We start from the raw sequence: 23,863 nt of genomic DNA, 5'->3' as shown, positions 1-23,863 counted from the left end.
AGATTGCTTCAGAGGCAAGTAAAACATAACCAACATGTGATGCAGTTGGGGAAGAAAAGAGGTCGCAACGAAGGGGCAAGCAACGAAGGCATAGTTTTTACTGATGAAGATCTGGGAGGAGTCCAGGTACCTCACAATGATGCTTTGGTCATAACCCTACGAGTTGGGGAATATGATATGGAGAGAATCCTGGTGGATTCAGGAAGTTGCACCGAAGTGCTATACTACGATGCGTTCAAGAAACTGGGGCTCACACAAGAAGATTTGGTACAATCAGTAACTCCATTGGTCGGATTTGGAGCAGGAGCAGTTTGGCCGTTAGGCAAAGTAACTCTGCCTGTTCGGGCTGGGACGGTGGTGCTGCGAACCGACTTCTTAGTGGTGGATGTACCGTCTTCCTATAACGTGATTATAGGAAGGACATGGTTGCACAAGATGAGGGCAGTCTCTTCAACTTTCCATCAGATGGTAAAGTTCCCAGGGTCTAATGGGATTGAGCACATCAAAGGTAACCAAAAGATAGCTCAACAATGTTTGGTTTCCATCATTAAAAGAGTCCATAATGCCCACCATGTTAATACCGTGGAAATTCCGGATCTGCCGACCATTGAGGATATTGGAAAAGACCCAACCGAGAGGGTAGTTGAGGATTTGAAGAAAACACTGATCAACGAGACTGATCCAGATAAGTATTTTCTAATTGGGGAATCGTTGCCAGAAAGGGAAGAAAATGAATTAATAAGTTTCTTGAAAACTTATGTCGATGTATTTGCTTGGACACCAGAGGAGATGCCTGGGGTAAATGCAGATGTTATTTGCCATCACTTGAATATAGATCCACAGCACAAACCGGTCATTCAAAAGAAACGAAGGGCAGCCGTACAGCACGTTGACGCTGTAATCGAAGAAGTGGATCACTTGTTGGAAGCCAAGGCAATAAGGGAAGTTTATTATCCAGAATGGCTATCGAATACTGTTGTCGTCAAGAAAAAGAACGGAAAATGGCGCGTATGTGTCGACTTCACAGATTTAAACAAGGCGTGTCCTAAAGACAGTTTTCCTCTTCCAAGGATTGACCAGTTGGTTGATGCAACGGCGGGATATGGACGGATGAGTTTTCTCGATGCATATCGAGGATACCATCAAATTGCAATGTTTGGGCCAGATCAGGAGAAGACGTCTTTCATTACACCACGAGGGTTGTACTGTTATAATGTCATGCCTTTTGGATTGAAGAATGCAGGGGCAACGTATCAGAGACTGGCGACCATCATGTTTAGAAAATTGCTCGGCAAAACTATGGAGGTTTACATAGATGACATGGTGGTAAAGAGTAAATCTGGGCAAGGCCATATAGCAGATTTGAGAGAAGCTTTCGAGATTTTGAGGAAATACAAGTTGAAACTCAACGCCTCGAAGTGTGCGTTTGGAGTCGGCTCTGGAAAGTTTTTGGGCCATCTTGTAACTCTAAGGGGAATAGAGGCAAATCCCGACCAGATAAAAGCCTTACAGAATCTGGAAAGCCCTCGGACAACGAAAGAAGTCCAACGATTAACAGGGATGGCAGCAGCTCTTAATCGATTTATTAGCCGATCAAGTGACAAGTGCAGACCTTTCTTTCAGTTATTGAAGAAAAGGGAAGGGTTCGAATGGGGAGCAGAATGTGAACAAGCCTTTCAGGATCTAAAGGGATATTTGGCCTCTCCTCCCCTTCTTTCGACTCCAGAAACAGGTGAGTCTCTGATTTTATACTTAGCTGTTTCTGAGCATGCTGTAAGTGCAGTACTTTTAAGAGATAAGGGATCCGAGCAAATCCCAGTTTATTATGTGAGCAAAACTTTGTTAGATGCCGAAACAAGGTATTTGCCCCTCGAGAAACTGGTCCTAGCACTAAAGACAGCAACTAGAAAATTGCCACATTATTTCCAGAGCCATAAAGTTGTGGTCTACACTGAGTTCCCATTAAAATCACTGCTCCGAAAGGCAGATTTCTCGGGAAGGATCTCAACTTGGTCCGTTGAGTTGAGCCAGTATGACATCGACTATCAGCCGCGCACAGCAATCAAAGGCCAGGTGTTTGCAGATTTTGTGGCAGAGTTCTCACCTGCGGTTGCACCTCTGCCTCCTACGAGAAAGGAGTGTGAAGCAAAGTCTCCTGTAACGAAGAAACAGGCATTAGCTGAACAAGATCCCCTGGAATGGAAGCTGTTTGTTGATGGATCAGCTTGCAACACCGGTTCAGGAATTGGAGTTGTGCTTTTGCCCCCTGAAGGGTCAATGTTAGAATTATCTGTTCGGCTAGGGTTCAGTGCGTCAAATAATGTGGCAGAGTATGAGGCACTCTTAGCTGGTTTGAGAAGTGCAAAAATCCTAAAAGCTAAACGAGTTAGGGTGTATTCTGACTCACAGCTCGTGGTCCATCAACTGTCCGGGCAATATGAAACCCGGAGCGAGAAGATGGCGGCATATGTACAGGTGACCAGAGATCTGCTCGATACCTTCGAAAGAGTGTATATTGAACAGATAAGTTCTGGAAAGAATGCTCATGCAGATTCATTGGCATGGTTAGCTGCAGCTGTGCCATCTGAGTTTAGAAGAAAAATAGCCGTAGAATATTTGGCTGAGCCGAGCATTGGCAGAAGTGTAGAGATGGTCTTGGACGTGAGCCAAGGACCAAGTTGGATGGACCCAATAGTGGAGTTTTTACGAGATGAAGTACTTCCTTTGGACAAAAAGGAGGCACATAAAATCAGGACCAAATCTGCTCGGTTCTGGTTATCCCCAGAGGGAAAACTATATAGGAAGTCTTTTACAGGACCCTACTTGCTTTGTGTGCATCCTGAGATGGTGCAAAAGTTCCTCCACGAAATTCACGAGGGGACTTGTGGAAGCCATGCTGGTGGTCGGTCCATAGCCCACCGAGCAATCACCCAAGGGTATTGGTGGCCGTACATGCAAGAAGATGCTAAGGTGTACGTAAAAATTTGTGAGAAGTGTCAGAAATTTTCACCAATGATTCGAACACCAGCCGAGGACCTGGTGCCACTGACAAGTCCTTGGCCGTTTGCTCAATGGGGAATGGACATAGTGGGTCCACTACACAAAGCAACTGGGAATCGAAAATTCCTATTAGTTGCAACCGATTACTTCACTAAATGGATTGAGGCTGAGCCGTTGGCCAAGATTACTGAACCTATGATAGAAAGGTTTGTGTGGAAAAGCATCATAACTCGCTTTGGGGTACCCTATTCGTTGATTACAGACAATGGATCGCAATTTCAGAGGAAATTCAAAACTTTCTGTGCCCAGTATGGGATAAGAAATTATTATTCAACTCCAGCTTACCCTCAGAGCAACGGACAAGCAGAGGCTTCGAACAAAACAATCCTTGATGGGATTAAGAAACGTTTGGATAAAGCAAAGGGGAAATGGCCCGATGAATTGCCATTGGTCCTATGGGCATACCGAACAACGCCTAGGCGGTCTACGGGAGAGACCCCCTATTCATTAGCATATGGAACAGAGGCTGTTATTCCATTAGAAATAGGTCTGCCGACCAACAGGACCACTTTGGTTGAAAGTGGAGGAAATGACAAAGCCTTGGAGATTGAGCTAGACTTTGCCGAGGAACGACGAGAACGGGCCTTGGTGCACTTGGCCTCATACCAAGAGCAGCTCATCAAAGGTTATAACAAGAATGTACACCCACGAGAGTTTGGTGTTGGAGACCTTGTGCTACGAAAAGTGCTCGGCAATACTAAAGTGGCTAATGAGGGAAAGCTGGGGGCAAATTGGGAAGGCCCATATCGAGTTACAGAAATCGCAGGCATTGGGGCTTATCGATTGGCAGACTTGGATGGGAACCCAGTGCCAAGACCTTGGAATGTCCATAATCTAAGAAAGTTTTTTATATAATTTTTCTTTATGCACATCGTGATTGTGTGGGAGTTACGAATAAAACTCTCTTGTGTTCTAGTTTTGTTATTTTTACAAGGGATACGAGTAACGCCCTCTTGGGTTTTACAGTTTATAAATGAAGTTACGTTTTTTTTGTCTAGACTGCTGTTTTCTTGGTATTTGTTTTGAATACGAAATCACGACATTGGTTTCCCTCATTCGTATTGGGGAGCAGGGTATAGGATATCCTTTTAAGTACGTGATACTTGAACACAAGTTCGAAACACTTGTGTGAACTTCAAACAAGTACGAAATACTTGAGAGATTGTTCTAAGTACGTGATACTTTAAAGTACGTGACACTTGAAAGAACGCAAGTACGAACAAGTACGAAATACTTGAGAGATTGTTCTAAGTACGTGACACTTAAAAGTTGCAACACAAGTTCGAAATACTTGTGTAAATTTCAAACATATAAGTACGTGAAACTTAAACGTTTAAAGTACGTGAAACTTAAACTCTACGAGAAGTACGTAAAACTTGGAAGCATACGCATATATGCATAAAAGTACGTGAAAATTTTAAATACGTGAAACGAATTAAGTTCGAAATACTTAAAACATCTTAAAACATCCATATCAGCAACATGTGGACAAGGTATCTTGACAGGAATAATTCAAAAACAGATGTGAAGAAAGGCAGAGCTCATTCATCTTCTGTGAGATCTTGGACAGCTGCAGGAGTAATTATAGGAGCTACTGGAGCAGCCAGCTCTTCTATGGGATGTTCATCTCCAAGTTGACCATCACTGACTTCCTTTTGGCCAGGATTGGTCATATTAACTTGAGGCTCCACTTCAGACACAGGTTGCTCAGCAGACACGGTCACCTCCTGCTCATCATTTGTCTCCTCAGCAACATCCTCCTCTTGACTAGCAGCACTGGGTAGTTCAATGTTGGTCCATAGAGGAGATGATTCAGGAATCTCAGCCTTGGCAAGGCAAGCTGTCCAAGAGGCCACCCAGACTTGGTCTTGTATCCCAGGCATTTGGCTAGTATAGCTCTCCGTGGCAATCTTGATTCCTTCATTATATCCTTTCTCAAAAGCAGCTTTGGCTTCAGTCTGGGTCGTCTCAAGCTCCTTCAAAGTTTGAGCAAGACTGTCCTCCGCCCCCTTCAGTTGTCCCTTTAGCCCATCTGCCACTGCCAAGGCTTGGTTCCTTTCTTTCTCGAGCCTAATGATGGTACGTTGAAGCTTGGTATTCTCACTTGCAAGCTTGACACGTTGAGGCTCAGACTGGCTAAGCTTTTGAGCCATAGCCACCATTTTTTGCATCACCTGGAACGATCAAAATAGTTAAACATGGAAACCAAATGCTATGGTATGCTATGATTTACAAAAGCGAACTTTTTACCTTGGCATTGTGAGACATGAATGAGCTTAGAAGGTTGTCAGGCGAGCTTGCCACCTCCTTCTGCATATCTCCTGGCAGCAGAAAAGCTTGAGACAAGGCAAGGGCAGTGCCTTCTGACTCAACACTGTCCCGAACAGTGATAGCTCGGCTCCCGTGTGAGAATGGAGGAGCCCAGAGGGGAGCAGGAGATGAGGAGGATGTAGGGGGTCTTTCTTGAGTTTCCTCCACTCGTTGACGTTTTTCACGGTGAAGGGTTTCAATCTCTTCAAGGGAAAATCCAGGGGGAGCATCTGTTTGAGTTTGGAGGCGACGACCACGACCTTGAACATTTTGGCCCCGACCACGACCTCTACCAGGAATGGTGAGGAGGCTGCCCAAGTCAATTGGCCGGTTCATCTCTGAAGTTGAGAAGGTACGGCCGCTGGAAGACGAGTTGGATGTGGAACTGGAAGCTTCCTCAGCAAGGGGGATAGGCTCGTCAGAGATTGGAGGAGTCTGGGAACGCCTCTCTTCTTGTTCGGGAACTGGTCTTGAAGGACCAGCTACTGCAGGATTATCAGCTGCTCGGGTTCGCCGATCAATAAACCCACCATATGAAGCTTTGTAGCTGAGAAGTACTTGGGCTGCTCTTGCTCGGCCTGCAAGGTATGTCCCTTCGCCGTTGAATGCAAGTGCTCGTCTGATATCAGCTACGTGAACTTGAGGGGTTATAATGTTATAACCACGGTTGATATTTGATGCTGAAAACAAAAGGCACAACGAAATTAGAAGCACGAAAAAGCTCTTCCTATGAAAAAGGACAACACATATGAAATTAGGGAAAAGCACTAACGTGGGCTCCCGAATATGTGAGGGGCATGAAAACCAATCACTTGGCCGTCCTCATCTCTGGGTTCGAAGTTGCCCGTGACAATCAGGAAGTCGTCGTCATCCCCTCGAGCAGAGTCAGGGAGTTCAAGGACTAGCTTTTTTCTAGAATCCCTACTTTTTAGATAATAAGTAAGGGCATCCCCAGTTCTGGAAATACTGTATAGATGGTGAATATCATACAGGCCTAGCGAAGTCCCTAACATTTGGTTTAAGGTATTTATGCCCATAACTACCCTGAAGAAATTAGCAGAAACCTGCATTGGCGAAAGCCTGTAATACGCTAAGACTTGGCGGAGCAGAGGGGCTAGGGGAAACCTAACTCCGCCTTCAACGACGGCTACTACTGGAATATGAAGGGTGTCAAAATCGAAGCTTTCACGAATGGCATCCTCAGGAGCCAAAACAGTAGCTACGTTGTCAGGAATCCCATATCGAGATCTGAAACTAGCCATGGCTTGAGGAGTACTACAGTGCCTACGAAATCTACCCATTACCAGATAGGATTTTGGAATTCTACGAAGTGTAAAACAATGGGGACAATGAAACCCTAAACTGCGGTTGAAAACAATCCACTAGAGAAATGGAGTTGTAAGAAGAAGAAATGATGACTTACGAGAATAGTCGATGGAATCCTTAAAAGGAGAGGTCTTGAGACGATGAACAGAGCTTCAATGGCGGGCGAACGCTTGAACAGTTTTTTCTTCTGCAGAGGGAGTCTAAGGGGAAGATTGGGGTGTTTTGAAAAATGGGACGAAAACCCAAAAATACCCCAAAAGTGGGTGGCGTACGTGAAACGTCATACCAGACGCCGTTTGAGCGTTCCGTTTTCCCATAAACACGTCAGCTCGTATTTAATGGAACGCAATACGATGATCGACGCGTGTAAAGGTTAGGGCTAAAAGCCTGTGACGGCCACAAGAAAAGATGATTTTTTCTTAAGCAAAGTGGTGAAATATTGCACCAATATGTGAAATAAGGTGCAGAAACAAAGTGAATTTGTTCGCTTAAAAGCTTTACTCGTCATCTGAGTAAAATATAAACGAGCAAAGCTGGGGAGCAATTGTAGGGAGGTATTCCCGAACAGGTGCAAAATGAGCCCGAGCATGGTCAACTGAGGGTCAACGCACTGTGGACCACTGATATGAGAAGTCAATAGTCCAGAGAGGTTGTACGATTCTCGGTACAATAACATGAGATGTTATTAGGACCAAATACAAGAAAAGTGACATGAGATGCCACTGTTCATAGAAACTTGTTCGGCAAGAGAGAGCCGAACAGGAGGAAAGCTCCTTACAAAGGATATGGTTCAAATTATTTCCTCAGGACCAGTAACACGTGAGGTAATTGGTCCAGGCCATCTGTTCGGCCATGAGATGGCCGAACAGAGAGAGAAGTACTATTTGAGGGAACATTCTGGAAGGTTCCAGAGTAGTCATATCCCATAAAGGGATAAAGATCCCAAGAATATAGGATCTGAGAAAGATACCCAACGAATATGGGATGTTCGGCTCTTAAAGGAAAAGATTCCTAAAAGGACTCTTTTCCATAAACTGATAAAGGAAACGAGACTCCTTGATATCCTGGGTTTCCTATACGAGTTAGGAATCCTATGGCAACATGGATGCTTGGACAGCAAGCATCCATAAATCTATAAATATGAGGTAAACCTAGAGGTGAAAGGTACGCAATACACTGCATTCTTATTGCTTTCCTACTGATAATTAGGGTTTGATCATTAGTACGAAATACTAACAAAGGCATCGGAGGGCCTTTGCCACGAGAGGCAAAGGTGCGCTCACTCCTTGTCTGTTTTGCAGGATAAGGGTTTCTCTGACGAATTAGGGTTACGTTCAAGAGGCACGTGAAGCCGCTGCATTCCAGTGCTGTTCAGAGCACTACTTGAATTTATCCACCTACAAACCTCACATGGATGCTGTGGAACGCATATTGAGATATTTAAAGTCTGCTCCGGGTAAAGGGTTATTGTTCAGCAAGAATAATCACTTGAAGGTAGAAGGTTACACTGATGCAGATTGGGCTGGTTCATCTGACGACAGAAAATCTACATCAGGATACTTTACTTTTGTAGGGGGCAACCTTGTGACTTGGAGGAGTAAAAAACAATAGGTGGTAGCAAGGTCAAGTGCAGAAGCTGAATATAGAGGCATGGCTTTTGGAGTATGTGAGTTACTATGGTTGAGGAACTTGCTTAAGGATTTGGGTATTCACTCTCAGGAGACAATGAAGCTGTATTGTGACAACACTTCTGCTATAGAGATTGCTCATAATCCAGTCCAACACGATCGGACGAAGCATGTGGAAATTGATAGGCACTTCATTAAAGAAAAACTTGAAGCCGGAATCATTGCTTTCCCGTTTGTGAAGTCTGCAGACCAACTAGCCGATGTCCTTACCAAAGCTGTTGCCAGCAGTGTTTTTAGTCACTCTTTAGACAAGTTAGGCATGTGCGATATACATGCTCCAACTTGAGGGGGAGTGCTAGAATTAAGGATATGATTTAGTCAATATTTGATTTGGTCAATATCCTTAATTGTGTAATCTTATTTTATGCCATAAGTGTAGAATATTTCCATGTAATCTTGTATTCTTTCCTTGTTAATGTTTGTACTATATATATTGTACAACTACGATGAATGGAATTATCAGAAAATTACTCCACAATTGTGTTTATTTTCACTTGTGTGTTAGTCTTGATGACCTTGTGGAACCATCGGTGGCTGGCCATAATGCCCCTGTTTCAAAGGAGCATGTGCAGAAGAAAGGTGCTGCAAGGTTAGAGGAGGAAGATGAAGATGATGTGGAATGCCTCTGTTCAGGGTCATCCAATGGGAGAAATGGGGTAGGTAGGTGCCAACGATTGGACCCTACAGCTAAGTTGACAGTCTTGCAGAGGAAGGATAAAAGGCATGATGGGGTTGGGGGCCCTAAGCTTGACAGTGCAAGGAGGCATTTAATGCTTGTCAAGAATGGAGAAGCTTCTCAAGGGAAGCTAGAGATTTTTGAATCTGAGGAATCTTTCGTGGAGGATTCAGTGGGCTTATCCTGATCTGAAGGTGCTAACTTGGGCTTGGGGGAAAAAGAGAATAACGGGCCAGATGAAAATGGGCTTATGCAAAAAGGAGCAGCTAGTTCTTTATTAAACCTTTCAGCCCATGAGAGTGGGCCTGTGGGTCAGGAGAGCCTAAAGATTCGGTTACAGAGTTGTCTTGATTAGGCCCAAGTGCAAGAAATAGGGCTTGTGGAATACCCTTGTATGTAGAGAAGTATTTTTCCGTCAGAAGTGCTGGCGAATGGAGGAATTCGTGGTGAACAACCAAAGTCAATCGAGGTGAGCTCATCTCATCTCCTTTGTATCAACCTTCTTATTGATCTTAATGACGCTGCGTGTCAGAAGAGAAAGAGATGGCAGCTCTCGAATCTCCTTCTCATCCAGGAGGGGATGGAGAGAGAAGCTAGAAGTCGGAGATACTCCTCTTCTTCGTCTGGGGAGACCCTAAATAGTACTTCTCTTATTGAAAGAGAGGTTAGAGCAACCATGGCGGTCGGTGCCGAACTGGGTATTCAATATACACCTGTAGATGAGCAATTTCTCAGAAGGATGATTGAAGTGGAAGCTGAGGAATGTGTTCGATCCCAAGTGAGGGATGGAGAGGCATAGCTATTTTGCCTGAGAGGAGGTGCGTTTTCAAAACTCTTTTTGTTAATGCAGTTAATTTCTTGGAATATAAAGGGAATGAGAAGTTCTATAAAGAAAAGATTTCTTTTTAAGCTCATCAAGAGGCAAAAGCTCCACATGGTTTCTGTACAGGAAAATAAATTGGGCACAATTGATAGGGCAGTTGTACAGAATTTGTGGGGAGGTAGTAATTTTGGGTTTGCTTGCTCTAGCTCAGTGGGAGCATCTGGGGGCCTTCTTACCATTTGGAAAAATGATTTTTTTCGGGCCTTGAATATTACACTGCATAGATCTTTTATTTTGCTTCAGGGGATTTTGTTTAATAACTTTCCTTGTGTATTGGTGAATATTTATGCCCCAAATGAAGTAGTAGGTCGCCGGGAGCTGTGGGAGGAACTGATGAGGCTTAAAGCAAACAGTTGTGAACCGTGGTGTATAGGGGGGATTTTAATGAAATCAAATCACCCAGTGAAAGAGTGGGGCGTGTAAGGGTGGATTGAGGTATGAGGGATTTTATTGAATTCTGTAACTCCATGGAACTCTGTGAACTCCCAATGATTGGTAGAAAATTCACTTGGTCAAATTACCAAGATCAAGCGATTCATAGCCGTTTGGATAGGTTTCTTTGCTCTTTGGAGTGGATTATGAGATTCAAAATTCTTCAATGGGGTTTACCAAGATTGATTTCTGATCATTGCCCTGTTTTGATTTCAGATGATAATTGAGATTGGGGACCAAAACCGTTTAAATTTATGGATATATGGTTATCTAACCCCAGGTGTTTGAAACTAGCTAAAGGAACATGGAACAATGTACAGGTGGAAGGATGGGCTTGTTTTATTCTTCTCCAGAAATTGAGGGCAGTTAAAGCTAATCTAAAAACTTGGAATAAGGAAGAGTTTGGGGATATTAATTGTGCTTTGCAAGAAATTGAATCTGAGCTTCATCAATTTGATGTTGTAGCAGAAGACAGGCAACTCACGGCTGAGGAGAAAGCAGCAAAGTGTAAGTCAATATCTGAATTCTGGCGGTTATCTAAGCTTTTTGGAATCTCTGGCGACAAAAATCTAGGGTGAATTGGTTGAAATTGGGAGACAAAAATACCAGATTTTTCCAAGCAATAGCAAATAACAGGTTTAAAAGGAATATGGTGGGATCTATTCTGGTAAATGGAGAAATGTTGGAAGACCCTATGGCCATTAAGGAAGCAGCAGTCAACCTTTTCAGAAATAATTTCATGGAGGAGAAGGTATGCAGAGCTGTTTTGGGCGGAGATTTTTCAAGAACCTTATCTCAAGAGGTAGCTAACCAAATAGAGAAAGAGTTTGAGGAGGGTGAAATCATGGCAGCTATGAAAGGGTGCAGAAGTAATAAGGCTCCAGGACCAGATGGTTTTAATTTTTCCTTTGTAAGGAAGAGTTGGGCATTCATGAAACCTGTCATCTTGCAATTCTTCTCAGAATTTTACGCGAATGCAAAGTTAACTAAAGGTATTAATACTACTTTTGTATCCTTAATCCCTAAAGTCGAGTGTCCCATTTCTTTCAGAGAATTCCGACCCATTAGTATAGTTGGTTGGATATACAAAATTCTGTCCAAAGTTTTAGCAATCAAAATGAGAAGCCATCTCTCATCGGTTATAGGAGAGGCTTAGGCTACTTTTATCGGGGGTAAACAGATTTTAGATGGGGTCCTTGTCGCCACAGAGATTATCCATTGCTGGAAGAAAAAGGCCAGAGGGGGACTTCTTCTGAAGTTGGATTTCGAAAGGGCTTACGACTGTGTCAATTGGGGCTTTATGTCGGATATGCTCAAGAAAGTGGGCTTTGGTGCTAAATGTTGTGATTGGATCAAAGAATGCTGCTTTTCAGTCTCGATGTCGATTCTAATCAACGGGTCACCGACAAGGGAGTTTAATACTCAGAAAGGCATTAGACAAGGGGATTCTATCTCTCCTTTCCTTTTTAATATTGTAGCAAAGGCTCTCAATATCTAGTTGGAAAGAGCTAAGGCAAAAGGAATTATTAAAGGGGTGGAGTTGGGGCGAAATGGACTAGTACTATCTCATCTTCAGTTTGCGGACGACACAATCTTATTCTGCAATGTTGATAATGAAGAGATGTGTAACATCAAAAGAATTTTAAGGAATTTCCAGTTGACGTCCGGCTTAAAGATAAATTTTTCAAAGAGTTCCTTGTGTGGTATTAATGTCAGTCATCAAGATGTGCTCCCCCTTGCTCAAGCGATGGGGTGCAAAGTAGAAGCTTTGCCAATCAAATATCTTGGTTTACCGTTGGGAGCAAATACAAGGAGTGTGAAACGTGGGAACCAATGATTGATAGAACTCAAAAGATGTTGAGCTTATGGAGAAGTAGAGCTATGTTTGCTGGAGGATGACTCAATCAAATTAATTCCAACATGACTAACCTACCTGAGTACTTTATGTCAATCTTCAAGATGCTGGTGCCAGTGGCGAAAAAAATTGAAAAAGCTGTAGCGTCAATTCTTTTGGGGCGATACTATCAACAAGAAGAAGTTGCATTTGGTTAAATGGGAGAGTATAACAAAGAAGAAAGAAGCTAACGGGCTAGGGGTGAAAAGACTTTTGCAACAAAACTTGGCATTGCTAGCTAAATGGTGGTGGAGATTCAACAAAGACGACAACTCCCTATGGGTGAGAGTGGTGTGAGATAAATATAAATTAGATCAGAGGAGCTGGTTGCCAAACCGTCCAGAGAGAGGTTCAGTTTCTACTTTGTGGAAAGATATTTGTTCAATTGGTGATCTTGGGTCAAGTATTGGAGGAATTGTGCAAGAGAGTTTCGAAATACAAGTTTTTTGGGGTCAGAATACATATTTGTGGAACCACAGATGGTTAGGTCCCCAAACACTTAAAGAAGCGTTTCCTAGACTATTTTTGCTATCGGCTCAACAGGATGAGGTGGTCAGTAACATCTGGGACGGGACGGGAAACAGAAATTGGGGGCTGATTTTTAGGAGAGACTTGCATGGAAGGGAGATCCGGATGCTAACAGATTTGATAATAAGATTGCAGTCTTATCATATGGATCCATCTAAACCTGACAATATGCAATGGAGATGGATGCAAAATAAGAACTTCACGGTAAGGTCGGTATATGAGCAATGGGAAGTGCAGACTCAAGATAGAAACTCATTCCTGGGATCTGTGTGGAGAAACTTATGCCCCCAAAGGTCAAAATTTTGGCGTGGAAGGCTATTCAAGAGAGGTTGGCTACAAGGTCTATTCTAATTAGTAGGAATATTGCCCTGAATGACCACTTATGCCAATTTGGCTCTTTGCTTCTGGAAACCCCCAACCATTTATTTCTTCACTGCCAATTCTCTTGGTTTGTTTGGTCTCAAATTTTGGATTGGTGGCACACCAACTGGGTATGCCCATCTTCGGTTGCGAGTCTCATGGGCTGGTGGTTCGACAATAGCTATCGCACACTACAACAAACTTGAGTTTTAATAGCATAATTTTACAGTGTTCTTTAAAAAATGCTATAATAGAGCTGCATCATGAGTTTAACATAGCGTTCACGGCACTGTAGGGGGAGGAAGACTTTTGACAACGTTCAACCAACTCAATTACAACGTTTACCAATAAAAAAGGCGCCAGTCTCATTTGGAGAAAAAATTTAAGATGCCAAAAAAATCAGTTCGTGGGAAATCCATTCTTTCTCTCCAATTTCGTTCCTACTCTCCAATTTTGATAACTGAAAATGCTATTTGTGTTCTTTTTCCGTCAAGTCCATCGGTGACAACTTTGAAAGACGGCGGGAGGTCCATGCATCCTGTAATTTCAAGAAACCATAGGATAGATCCAAGTATTTGTGAGAAATAACAGGCAAAGCCCGTAATGTTATAATGCCTGTAGTTCATCTAGGAAACATTGAAAACGAAAAAAATTCAAGCACCTCTAGAGTCTATGGCTAACAATGAAACCTCCAATGTGGTTTCAAATCCATCTGTTTCATGTTTTCAATGGTAGGAATTGGCTAACTGTGCTGTATATTTGTTGGTTAAAAACTATATATATTATACGCCTTCGTCTTCCAAGGTATTCGATGAATGCGGACTCATTGTCATGTTTCTGAATATGCAGTTCACAGAGGTGACATACAAGGTGATCCTCAAAGGAATGACATCAACAGTGGAGAAGGATATCTTGAATGGAATTTCCAATTCAGTGAGTCCTGGAGAAGTTTTGGTATTGATGAGGCCCTTGGGAAGCAGAAAGACTACGCTTCTGAGCCTGCTTGGCGGTCGGTTGTGAGAGCCGGCCCCTGGTGGTTTTGTTACTTACAACGACCAACCTTACTCCAAGTTCTTAAAAAACAGGTAATAATCTAGACAAATGCGCTTTGTTTACATGAGTTTGAAAAGATAAGGGACCATCACATTGTAGTGACACGGAACACATGGCGCGCAGGATAGAATTCGTGACTCAAGACAACGTGTTGTTTCCTCACCTTACAGTGAAGGAGACATTGACATATGCAGCTCTACTACGACTTCCAAAGACGCTGGCAAAAGAGGAAAAGGAGAAACGAGCCATAGATGTGATCTGCGAGCTGGGCTTGGAGAGGTAACTTCACGACTCTGCCTACGCATAACACTGTGTTGCAAGTAATCCATAGCACAAATTGATGTTACCTATTTCTACATGAGCTAATAGCTGAGAAATATAAACGTACGGCTCAGGTGCTAGGACACAATGATCGGCGGGTCCTTTGTTCGAGGAATTTCGGGGGGAGAGAGGAAGCGAGTCTGTATTGGCAATGAGATCATAATCAACCCTTCCCTGTTGTTTCTTGATGAACTAAATGGTTATGAATTCTCGGATCATACATCATTTTGTACATTTTCAGTTTTTTACTATTAACTTTTCACCCATGCAGTTTACTGTTTACCTATCTCACTATGATTGCTATTACCTTACCCTTGTAGATGCGATATTACCTCATTTGGTAGACGTGTCCTAATGTTAGCTTTAAGTCATTTGGTAACATGAAGTCATGAACTAATGGCAGTTTAGTTCCCCAAGCTTTTTTCAGGTAATATTTGACTAGGTAGACCAAATTTTGAGTAACATGATAGTTTAGTGGGCAGTTTCTGTCTGGTCAATCTTAGAGAAGTAGAGAACGGGCCTATCATTGGAAATTGATTGGGAAAAACTTCAAGATCAGCTCTCATAGTTGATAGTTCGAAGTGCTACTAGGGTTAAAGTGTATTTAGAGATGAAGTGCACGGATGCCAAGTGTGGTTTAAGCATTTTCTGGTATAAGATGTCCTTCGACTCCCTTTGGCATAAAAAGTTCTGCAAGTCCCTTTGAACTTCTAGGCAAACAGGGGGAATTTTTAAGACAGTTTTCCTTAGCTTTGGCATAAAAAGTTCTGCAAGTCCCTTTGAACTTCCAGGCAAACAGGGGGAATTTTTAAGACAGGTTTCCCTAGCTAGCATTAATTTTGATTTATCTTGCTACATCTAATGCCTTAAGGATTCATTTTGAAATCAAATTTTTTCTGTTGTTCATTTTTGGTGACAGATATTCAACATCTCTTTCTGTGGTTATGCATTATGGTTAGTCATGCAAGGAATAATTAAATCTTTGTAATTTTGTATGTTGTGCTCTTGGTTTTCTGTTGCCTTCTTTAAGGATTTTCTTTTTTCATCACTGTAACATCTGAGAGAGTGCAACTGGGGAAATGTTAATTTTATTCTTGTTTCTTTCAGGCTATATATGAAAAGGAAGTACGATTCTGAACTTTGGTTTGAAGAAAGTTTTGTGTTGATCGCCTTTCTGCAAAAGATTTCTTGAAATTGTCTATCACCAGTCCTCTTGAAACATTGTTGGTAATTTGAGTTTCCCTCGGCTATTTATTTGATCTACAGTATTTAGCTTTTGTGGCGTTCAAGTGCTGAAAATAGTAGTGGAAAAACATCTTATTTAAATTTGTGGTGGCTGGTGAATATGGTTGAAGATTTAATAGGTGAAGTAATGGGGACTACACATAATTCTCGGAACTATATTTGAGAATTGCTCGAAACGTATGAAATCTCCTAGCTCCAGTTGATTATTCATTGTGATAATTTGATGTTTTGCAGGATACTAAATATAATTTAAGTAGCCCTTTACGCATACGTTTGACATATACCCACTCTGAAGTGGCAATAAAAGTTCAAAAGCATTTGGAGAAGAAAGAAGGCAACAAGAGAATTAAAACAGGCATGTTAAGTGTTTTATATCAGCAGCCGCATAGACTACCATCTTGTCATCTTAATTGTTTATGTTTGTTTAGCTTTATGTTATGAACTTGAGGACATGGATACTTGAAGAACCAGCTTTGGAGTTCAGATTATCTTAGTGGCACTGGAAAAGTTAAAAGTGTTTGATTTTCAAGTAGGTGTTTCAGGGTAATTCATGATAGTGGTATACTTATTAATGAATGGGAGACCTAGAAGCTCTCACTCTTGTTTTGTTAGTATACATTGCATGGAAGAACTTGGCATCCTTGTGTTCTGGTCCTGCTTTAGAAGTCTCATGTGAACAAAATCAAGTGGTGGTTATACCATACCATTAAAAAATTATTATTCTGTAGGTGTAGTTCTTGTAATAGCTTTTTTAGTCTCTGTCTGTCCCTCTCAACACGCTATCACACCAGACTTCTAAATTAGGGTAGCCCCGACCTAAAGTTTGCAATATTTCTCACATGTGGAATTTAGTTCTTTTTGGAAAACTGCTTGGGTAACATTCATATTGTGAATGCTATTGGTAGTAAACAACAAGATCACACTCCAGAAGAAGAGTTCAAATATCTGACTTCTTTTCACATCAGTTTAGCAGGTGTGTAGCATATAAAGTGTACCACTAATCCGTGGCTTCCTAGCAGTTGCTCCACCATTTTTTTGTACTCTTTCTTAAACATTCAACTGAATTGATCTAAGAAAAGATGCTCAACTGAATTGAAAATACTGGAACTATTGCCGATGACATGGACACCAGGGGTGGTAATGAGATTGCTGGCAGGGAGTACTCTGATTTTATGACCAGTGAAGAATATGTTAGTACAAGGTTATGTAATGTGTCGGACAACAATGACTCTCCTGATCTTTCTCAATTCGAGGTGGAAAAGGTTAATGCTCCACAATTCTTAAGTTGAATGTTTTGACTTAGGACACCCTTGTTTCATGAACATTTAGAATCGGCCTTTTTGTACTCCTATTTGCTGCGTTACAATCTCAAACATTCAAATAATAACCTGAGTCCTGTGTTTTCAAAACATATTGAGAGATTTCCATTAGACATCTAAGCTGACCCAATGTCATTTATCAGCACTGTTTTCTTATTTGTCTTTGACCTCTATGTTGTATCTTTGGTTTTATAGCCTTCCAAAAGTTGTATTTTGGTCATTAAGACTCATATGTTGGGTACTCGTGGTTAATGTAGATGATTAGTGATACAATGTCTTGAGATCTTTATCTGTTCACTTCCAGATTTTTATCCTCCCATTTTTGTTTTGGGAAGGGCTAAAGATTGGCTTCCTCAAGATTGCAGATCTTGGTCTTTGAATGGTCATGTTAGTCAAAAGATAAACAACCACGAGGTCTGTCTTCTGATTTTTTCCTACTGTGTTTGCTTTTATTGGACATGAACAATATGACTAATAATTCTTACATTACTTCTTATCATCATGTTGAAAGGAAGACATAATTAACAATGACAATAAAAGATGTGAGGGTAACTCAGTGCTGCTTTTAGCTTTATTTTAATTTTTGATGTTGGTGATCTAACTTCAATTTAATTTTCGATGTTGGTGATCTAACTTTAATTTTAGAAGTCATTGTTGATTTATTTTCTTTTGATATTTGGTGTTTCACAGAGTATGTAGGTGTTCAAGTTGGAAGATAAGATCAATATTGCTTCACACTTTGATGAAGAAGGAGATTACAATGGTGCCGATGGAACTTAGTTGAAGTTTTTTCCTTAATACTTCCCGTTTTGTGTCAAGACATGTGGGCAACTTTTGGGACAATATGATTGTTTCACTACCATTCTCTTTCAAAATGTTGGTAGGACATGAAGGCTTGCTATTGAATTTGTTTTTATTTAAAGTTACTTGATGTTGGATGGAAATATATTTCTCTTTTGTTTTGAATGGAATCCTGGGCGAATTTATGTGTTGTTCATTGGTACATTTAGTATTTTGGCAAAAAAACGTGTTGTCAAATGAGCTTATGAAAGATTTTTCAGGTAATTTGTAGAGAAAACATAGCATTCCAAGACTCCTATCAACAGTCTATAATATATAGCATTCAGGAAACGTAATTACAAGTTTATGATAAACAGCAGTCAGAAAACGCTATGATAGGCCCCCTACTTTTAACAGCATGGGCTAATACAGCGTTTTTCTGAACGATATCTATTACTTTCCATAGCGTTCATTGCCCGCTATAAAAGAGCTCAACAATAGAGGACAATGAACGCTATTGAAAGCGAAGACTTTTAATAGCATCGGCTAATAAGGCGTTCTCTTGAATGCTATGCATATGATACTATAGCATTTTTGGCATGCTATTAAAAGCCTTATTTGTTGTAGTGGCAACTTGGAAAAACGTACATATGTGGGAAGTGTGTTTTTATGCAATAATTTGGTCCATTTGGGTGATGCGGAATGGGTGTATTTTTAAGAATACGGCTGTAAGCACAGAGGAGGTGGTGGACACAATTAAATTCAGGGTAGCCATGTGGATCAAAGTTAAATTCGATATTAGGTTGTACTCCGTGGAGGATTTTAAAATGTTTCTGGATGGTATCCATTTGCTAAAATTGTAATATGTTTTGGCGTTTATCATTCAACTTTGTGCTGGATGATTTACGCTTTCCCCCTCCCCCGGTTGAGTTTGAGCAACTGTGCTCCTCAGCCTCCCCTCTCGATGTTTCCTTTTGAACTTTATAAATCTTCCTTTTGCCGAGCAAAAAATTAAAAAATAAAATAATAATAATAATAATAATAGAAAACTACTCTCTCTGTCTCAATTTAAATGTCCATTGCGAGAACCGTGCATTTTCAAACCCAAAAAATATATATTTCTATATGTTACAACTCTAATCACTTCGGGGGTCAACTCTAATTGAACAATAACTATGTACTATTACCCTTAGAGGCTGAGTAACACACTCAAAAACCTGTCAGGGGGTAACTGTAATATAAGCATTCTTATTTTAAAAACCTGGCTTTGTTCGGTTAACCTTTTTGTTTTAATTTTTGTTTAATTTTCAATCATTACCGTGTTTTCTTTCTCCAATAATTATCTTATTTCTTCAATTATTACTTTTTCATCTCTCTCTATCTCTCTCCAATCATTACCCCCATCTTCAATCATTATTCTATTTCTCTCTCCACCCACTACCAAAACTAAACTAAACTAAACTCCCAACCAAACAAAGCCCGGGTAATTTCGGCTTTGTAAATTTGATGCATGGGTTCATTTCTTTTCACTCCTAACATTCAAACTAACATAATAGGGCATTAATGTACTGAGGGAGGGTAAAAAATGATTATTCTACCTCACCTCTAGTCGAATAAGCATGAAACGATTTTTTGGCACAAAACGGTTCATCGGAGAAGACGACAGACACGGGGACCTCGGGGACAGTTCGGGGTTAGTAGAGGATTTTCTCTTTCTAGACCTCCATTGTTGGAGCTTGAAGTTCTCTCTCTCTCTCTCTCTCTCTCTCTCTCTCTCTCTCACTCCCGAATTCAGTGGTGTGTGACGGTGTTATGTGGTAAATTTCGGAGGGAGGGTGGCGATATTTATAGAGAGTCGAGTTGTGTTGGGTAAGTTTGGGAGATATAGGGGAGCCAGCTAGGTGGTGGCACTGAGGGCATAACTATTCACTGGCGGGGTGGCAGAGGGTGGCAAGAGGCAGCTGGATTCAGCTGGGAGGAGATGGGGGATGGGGAGATAAGGTTGTGATGGGATTTGACCCATGTGGGGGAGGTGGTAGCTCGATCGACCGTGAGGGAGAGAGGGGGAGACAACCGGGAGAGGTGAAAGGAGTAGTAGGTGGGCCACTGGTGGCTCCCTCAAAACCCTTTTGTTCCCGCCAAAACTCATTCATTGCATGACTTAATTGCTCTCTACTACATCACTTACTTTACAAAAATACCTTTTAAAATCCCACAAGTGCAATCCGTTTTTCAGTTCCACGTTTCAAGCAAAAATGCAAAGATTAATGAGCAAATTCTAGAGCTAAATTTTGAAGAGAAGCAAACAAAAATTAAACATCAAGCAAAAGTGCAATTCACGAGCAAAACTAGATGTAATTTGAGAAGAGACGTAAACAAAAATAATCCTCTGGATTTGAAAGGGCATTTTTGTAAAGTAAGTGATGTGGTGAATGGCAATTAAGTCATGCAATGAATGAGTTTTGGCAGAAACAAAAAGGGTTTTGGCAGGAACAAAAATGATTTTGGCATTATCAGCTCCCTAAGGCAAATTATAAATATACTGATTAACTAATAAATTTATATAAACATTATAAAAGATTAATTTGAAAATTTTAGGGTAAAAATTAGGGTCGTTACAGTTCTTACCTCAGTTTTTTCACACATTTACGTGTGACAGTGAGATGGCCCGTAGAATTGCTGGCAGGAAAAATTAAACCTAAAATCTTAAGAGTGAGCAAATTCCTAAATCGTAGACCAATACATACTTATGTGAACAGGATCAAATTATTCCTATATGTGAGTCTCTTAGCGAGGGATATGATTTGGTGGTCACGGCGCACTGTGGTTCTCAAGGAACCACATGGCGGTGCCCTAAGACTACTGCAATAATTCTAGCTAGGGATACAACACTCCACTAGATGCGCAACAACTACGTGGATTGGTGGTTGCAAAATAATTTCAAAATAGTTGTTCTATCATTACCAATCATGATTTACCATGCAAGTGGTTGTGGTGGAGTGTTGTGTTCCTAGTATTACTTATACTACTGAACATGGCGGTGCCCCAAGACCACATGGTGGTGCACCAAATGTATGGTTACCTCGTGGATCAAACCTGGTGACGATGAGGCAGTTGGATCTATATTATTCAGGAGACAATTTAATTCCTCCTTGGATAATGGTGGGCAACAGTGCTCAAGGGTTGAATAGCAGCCATACTATTTCCAACGCATAGAAGCTTGAAGGGCTTGAGGCTTCCTCATGTTAATGAGTGCTTGTCCATATAAAGGCAACAGATAAGTTTGGACCTATTAACAAAACCGCATGGAAGATGGGATTGGGTTGGTTTCTTGTTAAATGTTCGGCTTCATGTTGTCGAGCCCATTAATGATGAACCAATAACTAGCCCACTATCATAACCTAGACAACATCTTTTTTGGAGAAAATTCAAGGCTTTCTTTACACAAAAAGGGGGGAAAATTTTGAAGGAGGTGTCAGTTCTGCGAACAAAAAGTACCATGTCCGAATTGAAAAGAAGGTCGAATGATCAATCTTGATGCTCATCCAATTCCGTAGAATGACAACTCCGTTTCATCATCAAATATATACGCTATCGAAATCAAATTGATTATAAACAAAAATTGAGGTAGGCAAGATTATTGGTATTATTCATGATGGTAGCAAAGAGGAGGTGGTTGATAGATTATATACATTTGAAGCAAAAGCATTTGGTGGTTTGTGGGCAAAGGGAACAGCAAAGCATGTATCCTTAATCGATGGTTTCCTGCGTTGCGGTGTATCAGTAAAGATATCTTGGGATGTCATTGGTTGGGCAGTGCTGTGAAGTGAGTGGTGAAACAAGAAACATTAAAGTTGTGTGGGCATAATAGAGACAGATTGGGCGGTCATAGATCTATTGGTGCACTGAGAGGTTTCAAAACTATTTGGGATAAAAAGCTTTTGTTGCTTGACTATTCAATTATATGTGGTTGGCAATACAGGACAACATCGGGTTTGGAATGAGGTGTCTTGCAACCTTAATTTGCATAGTTAGCGATTTGGTGGTTCGGGTCCAAACTAAGAGGCTTAAGAAGTTAGTAGTTTTGATGCGATTTCTTTCGCTGTTTGTTTGGATACTTTTGGTTATATAGGAATGGTGTGATTTTCAACCATAGTTGCTTTGAATGGAAGGAGTTCATGGAATTAAGTAACGATTCAGTGATTTTAAGTATAGACTGTATAGATGTCTTAATGGAGTTGAGGGATTGAAGATGAGGAAAAAATAAGAAGATGTCAGTGGTCGTTTGTACTGAAAGATTGGTGGTATGCAACAAGAGGATTGGCTTAGTTGTGGGAGTGGTTGGTTAGGAACCTGAGGTCCTAAGTTTGAATAAAAGAGCAACAACGAAGTTAAATTTATTTTGTGGTATGGTCACTTTTAGTGACAAAATAATTTCAAGAACATTTTGGAGAAGAAATTTTTTGGCACCAGAATCCGACATAGCTTTGACGTTAAACATGTTAGCGAAGAGTTTTGTTATTTTGGGGATGAATTTAATTCGTCTTGAAATGACCATTTTGTTGCGGTGTTAATTCAAGAAGATGTGAGGGCATTTGCCTAACACGAGCTTACTTTGAGCTTGAGCTAAGTCTTGCACTTATCTCTCTTTCATCTAAGACTCACTTAGGCATCTGGGTGTCTATCGGCTAACTCCTGCCAGCTAGGCCCCATTGGTGTTCGATCTTGTAAATCATGCGAAAGCTCCCAATGCACCAATAGATTCTAGTCTATCCAATCTGTGTCTCTATTATCCCACACAATTTTCTATAGAAAATTTTATATTTCGGATGAATGAAATCAGGGTATATGAAGGGTCTTCCGAGACACCCGAAAGGCCTCCGTTTGATTTAACGGATCTGGACTACACTAATGGTGTGGCTATTGAAGACCCCCCATGATGTGAGGTTTAAGTCTGAAATCAATAGCACAAATTCATTTCAACAATTTCATCAATTGATATCTAGTAGCATGGCAAGGGTTTCTTTTCTGGTTATATAATGTGGCATCCCGTTTCATACCTCGCAACAACAATCTCATATCCATATACTAGAGTTTTGAATTCGTACTTGTATGAGAGAGAGGCAAACAAAAATCAGTTTGCTAAAGTAACCTTTGGTGGTGTTTCCATGTGTAACGACCCTGATTTTTGATAAATAAAAATTTCGTTAAATATTTGAATTTTATTTTAATTACTTAGATTTCTTTCAAAATTCCTTTTTAATTTCTAATAATCCGTCATAATTAGATTTGAGACTTATAAAATTATATCTTTTCGCATCGAACGATCTAGTCCTTTTCTAAAGACTAGTATACTCGATGTCACACTCATATAATTTCCTAGCAAGTAGTACAAAGTCTTTAAATTATATTTCTTGGCTGGAAATCCTTCTTGGCAAGTCCAGTTATTTCCCAACTGACTAGTTTGGCCAATCCAAGTTACCCTTCAAGGCTAGTTTTCATCTAGATGAACCTTATGACTCTTATGAATCCTCCTAATTTCTAGGTGCACATTTTGAACCTTATGAACTTTTCTACACCCTAGTTGAACCCTTCCAACCCTAGACTAGGAAATCATTACACTTTCTTGACTAGTCAATTCTTGACTTTATTCCTCATCATTATATCTTCCAAGTGTATCTTTTCTCTTTACCCATTGAACGATAGTTGTTAGGAAAATTCTTATCCTTTAGGTAATAGGTTTTGTTTCCAACCATTTAGTTAGGCAAACCTACGTACTAATTGACTTAGTTACCTTCCCCTAGAATTTAAGAACCATTGGACAAAGATAGTCATCATGATACTTCCAAAAGTAGCACTCATGACTTAGTGTAATCATGACTAGGATCACTTTCTAGGAAATGGTTAACCATTGGTCCATAGGATTACCTTTGGAAGCTTAACCTTCATCATTACCTTTTCTTAGACCTATTAGGACCTACTTGGACC

General features: G+C 40.8%; 2 long non-coding RNA genes across 2 annotated transcripts; both read left to right on the top strand.

Moving 5' to 3' along the window:
- Positions 1–14,058: 14,058 nt before the first annotated feature.
- Positions 14,059–14,724, top strand: LOC131304707 (uncharacterized). Its single transcript, XR_009192455.1, has 3 exons — positions 14,059–14,242; positions 14,334–14,489; positions 14,606–14,724. It is a non-coding gene; the product is annotated as an uncharacterized LOC131304707 (long non-coding RNA).
- Positions 14,725–14,728: 4 nt separating this feature from the next.
- Positions 14,729–18,086, top strand: LOC131304706 (uncharacterized). Its single transcript, XR_009192454.1, has 3 exons — positions 14,729–15,758; positions 16,011–17,509; positions 17,795–18,086. It is a non-coding gene; the product is annotated as an uncharacterized LOC131304706 (long non-coding RNA).
- The last annotated feature ends 5,777 nt before the right edge of the window (positions 18,087–23,863 follow it).

The sequence above is a fragment of the Rhododendron vialii genome, chromosome 10a, assembly GCF_030253575.1.
Source record: "Rhododendron vialii isolate Sample 1 chromosome 10a, ASM3025357v1".
Taxonomy (NCBI): Eukaryota; Viridiplantae; Streptophyta; class Magnoliopsida; order Ericales; family Ericaceae; genus Rhododendron; species Rhododendron vialii.
This window is presented reverse-complemented; position numbering and strand designations above follow the sequence as displayed.